This window comes from Oncorhynchus masou, chromosome 25 (assembly GCF_036934945.1).
Source record: "Oncorhynchus masou masou isolate Uvic2021 chromosome 25, UVic_Omas_1.1, whole genome shotgun sequence".
Taxonomy (NCBI): Eukaryota; Metazoa; Chordata; class Actinopteri; order Salmoniformes; family Salmonidae; genus Oncorhynchus; species Oncorhynchus masou.
In genome coordinates, this window is record NC_088236.1 from 42,233,009 (window position 1) to 42,239,624 (window position 6,616).

A 6,616-nucleotide genomic window follows, 5' to 3' on the forward strand; every position below is an offset into this window, starting at 1 on the left:
GAGGATTCACATCCATTAAAACAGCCACCTCTGAGAATCAAAGACTTTCACTCATGTACAACTTACTGGAGGCGCGCACACACACACACAACGCTACATTAAATAATATACACACTTGATAACTGTCAGGTTTTTCGTGTTTCTATAACAACACTGCGTCAGGGAAAATGGTATCTTTGCTTCCTGGCAACTGACACTGTTCACGGGTAAGTGGGCAATTTTCAGCCTATTTTCTTTTCTACACTTCACAAGATGTTTTTTTTTCTCCCCTTCCACACAAACGATTGTGTCTCTGGAGTCTGACATGGAAGTGAGCGCGCAGGTTGAGCCACACGACCATGACACGCAACTTACGTCACCCACAGAATTTAGGTACCTTGAGGGCATCCTGCGCATCTCCCCATTATTGCATGGGAAGTTAACAATTATCATGTTCGGCATAAAACAGTTGAGTACTCCAGAGGAGGATAATATAGGTTGCTAAGCAGTACTGTATTAAAAGTGGCGTAATGGAAAAAACAAGAGACATCTTAGTAAAGAATAGGAGAGATGGCGAAATCCTACAAAAGTGATTTACCTCCTGCTTAACGGCCCTTTAACAATTAGGGTACCCAATTACAGGCCAGAAACCCACACAGGACAAATAAGTACGTGCATGTGCGTGTGAAACAATGAACCGCAGCGGTCAAGGATTGGGTTAAGCTCTCACTTAAAACAAAATAAATCCGAAGTAACAAGATAAGGGCTTTGTGCTGATCAGTGGGATTCAATGCCGTAAACATTATTGCTTACCACTTCCATTGCCTGATCAGAATAATGTACCAGCATATACTGTAACCTTCCGCATCAACAAAGATCTCCACCACAACACTGTCCTGACCTGCACCCATGATGTCACTTCCAGTAGCGCTGCAATTTCTGGGCTAGTGCGTCGACAAGCATCAGTCTTGCAGCAGACAGAATCTTGTTTTCTGTAGCCATTAGTATCCGATTCTCAACCAACGTGTGCTAAAATGTCAGACACAAAACTGATAGGCAACCCGGTACAGCACCACCAGCGTAATAAACAATGCTGTCCTCCTGGCATGGTCTTTACAGGCTCTCGGAGGCTCCGAATCTCGACAGGACTAGAGCAGGGATGGATTAGCATGCGGTCTGTCGGTGAGAAGATCTCCGAGTCATTTCCCATGTCAGGCAGTGTTGAGAAGACAGGACGACAGTACTCCCGCTCCTGTCAGGAGTTATCGTACGGGCCTGCATTATTAAGTTGCTTGGCTTCAAGCCGATTAAGTAAGGGAGCACAGTCAAGATGCCAGGAACATTTGACTGAAAGTCTCGACAAAAGGGTCTGTTCTGATACAAGGACCAATGTGTAATGTCTTCTACAAACCAGTAGTATGTTACAATTTGCGGTCACTATCGAATACAATGCATTTGCTGTGTAAAATGAACCTCTATAAGTGAAGATGGAATTTGACCTGCTGTTTGCCAACAGACTGCCCCCTGCTGGGTGGCCTTTAAATTATTATTATATATTTTTTAAAATATCTGAATGAAGGCTCTTGCTTGTCTTATCAATCTCTCTGAAAACAAAACACCCTATATAAAGGCTAAGCTACATATGGTATTGACATAATAGGTTACTTCAATGATTTGTGTGCATCTGTTCCAAGCTGATAATGTGAAATGTCATTACTTTTGAAATAGAAACAAGTTTTAAAAAATGCTGCATTGTTTTGTGTGGGTTAAAAATATAAATTGCTAGCTGATGATTGCCTGATACGCCTAATCTTAGGAAGCACACGCTGAAACTGTATTGTTGAGACAAATATGTTTTATAACAGATGTGCCACACTGAGTGAAAGGGCATGCATGGAGACATTTCACAGTTGTTTACTCTCATGGATTAGGCCTAGGCTAAGTCAAACAGGGCCAAAAAATGTGGCACTGTTCAGAGGTTTGTGGTCCAAGCCGAATTCATGAACAACAGAGGCAATAAGACAATGGAAATACGGCACTGAAGCATAACTTACGATTACAGGCTACTAAAACAGACTCATTTATCAAATAGGCTTTATCGGAATAAATCAATTACATTTTAACAGAAATATGGATAGGAGATTTGACATCAGTATTGCAATTAGACAAAAATACAATGAAGACCTAGTCCCTAATGGTAGTGTACGGATCCAGTCATGAGGCATTTTTATTACTTATATTATTCAGGAATCAATAGATAGATCTCATTTTCGGAAATAACCCTTGAAAAGCGAGAAATCGTACAGATTTAGCCTATAATAATAGGCTGCCCTACAAGATTAAGAATCCCCTCACCTTCCAGAAGGCATGAAATGCCAGCAAGTCATCCAATTAAGCATGAATCTCAGAGACTCAAAAAGGCTGCAGACAGCGAGGCCAAATCCTCATCCGGTAATTATTATGCCCACATCCATATCGCTAATCCCTGACTGCCCGGGCTATGCCAGTAAATACCTGAGTGACATTGAAACAGTTAGGATGCATCTGAGAACATACATTATTGATTCATCTATTCAGTGCATTTCCTGGGTAGAGTTACTACTTATTTGGTGACTAAATCAGGGGGCTATAATGTTTATGGTGTAGAATGCATGGTCAGTCAGTCAGTCAGTCAGAGCAGATGGCTCAGGAATGGAAGGAGCAGGTCCTCTTATGTCAGGAGAGAGAAGCGGGTAACAGAGAGCATGCTCAAAGAGACTGGGGGAGGGGAGGAGGAGAGGGAGCCCATTCAGCCCAATTCAGAGGAAGGCACACAGACTGGATGGGCTGGTTGGTTAGGATTTGATGAGGCTAATCCCCAATAGGTGCCAGGGACCCATCGTCTGTCTACACATCACACACATGCCCAACCCTATCTCAATGTACAAATCGCAACCACTCTCCTTAGGCTCTTACACTTAATCCACTACGTCGGGCCCTACACTGCACGCATATACTCCCATCACGTCCATATCTCAGCACATAGCAGCATCACTGGCCTTTCCTAGTACTCACAGCTTTGGTCCAGAACCCAGAGGACCTACCCACTGAGCAATCACTGGCTCAACAAGGCCAATAGAAATACAGTATACAGTATCAGCTGGAATGCATGCCTGTGTGACTATATTTAATACAAATACATCTTGTTATCAGGCTCGGGAATCTGAGACAGCAGCTTGCCAGCAAAACATTTCCTCTTGGTCCCCCGAGTGGCGCAGCGGTCTTGAGGAGTCACTACAGACCCGGGTCTGATCCCAGGCTCACAGCCGGCCGTGACCCGAGAGACCCATGAGGCGGAGCGCAATTGGCCCAGCGTGGTCTAGGTTAGGGGAGGATTTGGGCAGCTGGGATTTCTTTGTCCCATCGCGCTCTAACAACTCCTTGTGGTGGGCCGGGCGCCTGTAAGCTGACTTCAGTCACCAGCTGGACGATGTTTCCTCTGACACATTGGTGTGGCTGGCTTCTGGGTTAAGCGGGCGGTGTGTCAAGAAGCAGCGCGGCTTGGCAGGGTCGTGTTTCGGAGGATACATGGCTCCGACCTTCGCCACTCCCGAGTCCGTAGTTGAGATGCAGTGATGGGACAAGACTAACTCCCAATTGCAGAGAAAAAGGGCTAAAAATAATTTAAAACAATAAAATAATAATAATAATTTCCTATTTCTTAAAGCCCAAAGAAAGACACAAGGACGCATGCATCTGAGAAGCGTTCATATCTCCTGGTATTACTGTGTGTTCTGTTCTCATGCCTGGCATTCACTCGGAATACAGAGCTGTGTGCGACTGTAATTAATTAGGCCACTGCCTGTACAGTACTGCCCTGAGCTGGGGTATAAAAATGACCTGGAAACCTTTTCTATGGCTAACCAGGCCACTGAAACAGTACAGCCCTGGGTGGGTGCCTCCTCCTCAGTTCACTGTTCTGGGCATCTACCCAAAGAAAGGCCAAGGCGACCTGGGTCAGGAAAACAAATGTCTCAAAGACAAAGGAGGTCCAAACACATGGCATTATGTCAAAACACAGTGTGCAGCTATGGAATATGGAGAAAGACCACTATATTAGCGCATCATACAGGCTTGATAATGAGAGGGCTGATAATGGCTTGATAATGAGAGGGCACATGTTCAGAAACTGTAAAGAACCTTACCTATCACATCTATAGACAGTCAACTTATTAATCATAACCTCGCATCATATCCTTCTGAACAGTCATTACCTCCATGCCTCTGCAAAACCCCGAGCCTTACATACGATTCAGTACATCACAAATTGGCTTATTGATTTACTAGCTAACTAAATGGTAACACAGGATAAACATACACACTTAATACATAAAAACACAGGTCCCTAGCGGACTGGCAACAATATGGCTACGGTTACAAATTACATGGAGAGGGCAAGAGAGGGACAGAGACACAAACTTGGTACATTTAAAAATGACTCTCACTTATTAGTACTCCTATACTTTGCACACGAACCGCCACCCGCTTGGAGTAAGAAATGATGAATGCATTTACGTGAAAATGCCTTGGTTCACCGTGTATCTCTCTTGGAACCGGGCAGCCTTGGAAAGGGGGTTGTGCCTTTTAGCGGCACGCTTGTAAGGCTCTGATTTGTCCCAAAATGGTTCCACAAGTCTTCTGTTGTCCTTTTCTGTAGTTGTCCGGTATCCAGTGTCTTGTCGTGTAGTCCTGAACAGATGATGCCTCTTTGAAGATGGGCTAGCCAGCCGTGTTGACGGTTCCTAGTGGGGGGATGAGAGTAGAGTACTACGGTGGTTTGAGCAGAGTAGTAGAATGGTCCCACTTCAATTCGCTTTTCTAGATACTTTATGTAGGACAGCTAATCAGCCGTACCAGTGATTGTCCGGGAGGCGACTTCATCGTCTCTACCTCCTGTTGAGATTCAGAGTTCAAGCCACTTTAAACGTGAGCTGAAGCTCTACGTCTCTCTGGTCCGATATGTTAATTCTTAACCCATCATTTCATACAGTTTGTTAGAAAGGGTGGTTCCGTCAGGCTGACACGCTCTCTGACCTCACTCAGGGACGTAACGTGTACAAAGTTATATAAAACAATTATCTTACAGTTTCTCAAATCATATCCCTCTTAACTTAACAAAAACATATCATTTTCATATTACATGCACAACGCATAGGATGGACACTTCACACATGTAGTAGGAATACTTTCTAAGTTAGTGTTTCCTTTAACATTTTTAATGACATCACAAAATAAACTATATGACAGTGTTCTATAGATCGCCTCTGGCCATTTCCCACGTTCAAAATATTGTTCCAGTATTTGCTTTAGAACGTGTTCGAGCTTCGGCAAGAGTCTGTTGAAACAACATTCTTTTGGTGAATTTGAAGAGGGGGACCTGAATGTTCTACCTTGATTTACAACAGAGCATGAGTTGTTAACCCCTCCCTGCGTGTGAGAGGTGGTCTGGCTAAAGTCAGTCGTTGCAAACCTGATCTGACCTATTTGGATCCTTACAGGACAGTCATGACACACAGTAGAACTGAAAACGTGTTCCTCTCCACTTTCTGGACGACCTAGTTTTGAAATCAGTGGAATGCCCGGTGGAATTAGAGTATGGTAGCTAAGGAGATGGAGACAATTCTGCATTTTGATTGCGAAAATGCAGAGGGATTACATGTTCAAACTAAGGACAACCATGGCATCCGTGACAGAGGGAGAAGCGTCCATCCATGTAAGATAGTCTAGCTAGCTACATTTTCAGATATTATATGTTTTTAATTTGGTCAGAAAGTCACTTTAATTTCAAGTTAAAGCGTACTGTAGGTAGCTAGCTAGCTAGCTAACGTTAAGTGTATGATCTGTGTAGTAATATTATTCATATCTCAGAGCCATTTGCATTGCTAGTTAACTTAACATTAGCTAACAAGCTAGAAACGACCCAAAACAATGTTAAGAACGTTGCTTTTAGTTGCCTGGTTTGCTAGATTGACAAACAAAATACATTGTTAAACAGAGCCATTTGAATTGCTAGCTCTAGCCTAATGTTAGCTAGCTAGCTAACGTTGAACCTAGTTGGTTAGCTACCTGCAGATTCATGCAGGGTTGGAATATTATGAGTTGGGATTATGGTTAATTGCTTAGCGAGTTAGCTACATGTTTAAAACAAAACATCACTGTGCAAGTAACCATTTTACTAGACCTTCTGTATCCTGTCCTTGTCACAAATATTTGATTTTACCAGACGCTAATGTGAAGAACATGACCTGCACCAAACGTATAACATTGGGCCAACAAGACAGTGTCCACATTCTCCAATAGAATGCCCTGCTTTCATTTCGTCACACTCACAACTGTAAGCTAATTTCTGTAATTGGCTCGCCATTAACTTGTAAATAATGATCTTATTGTGAGTTTATTTTCCTGTAATATTGAGGACAAATGAACTAAAATAAAGACGCTGTCAGCTATATGATATGGTCAATATTTGAACTGGCTAGCTAGAAACTAACAAAAACATTGCTTAGAAAGTTGCTTTTAGTAGCCTGCTTTGCTAGACTGACATATACTAAATACATTTTTAAACGGGTGAGTTTATTGGTGTTAAAATACACTAGTT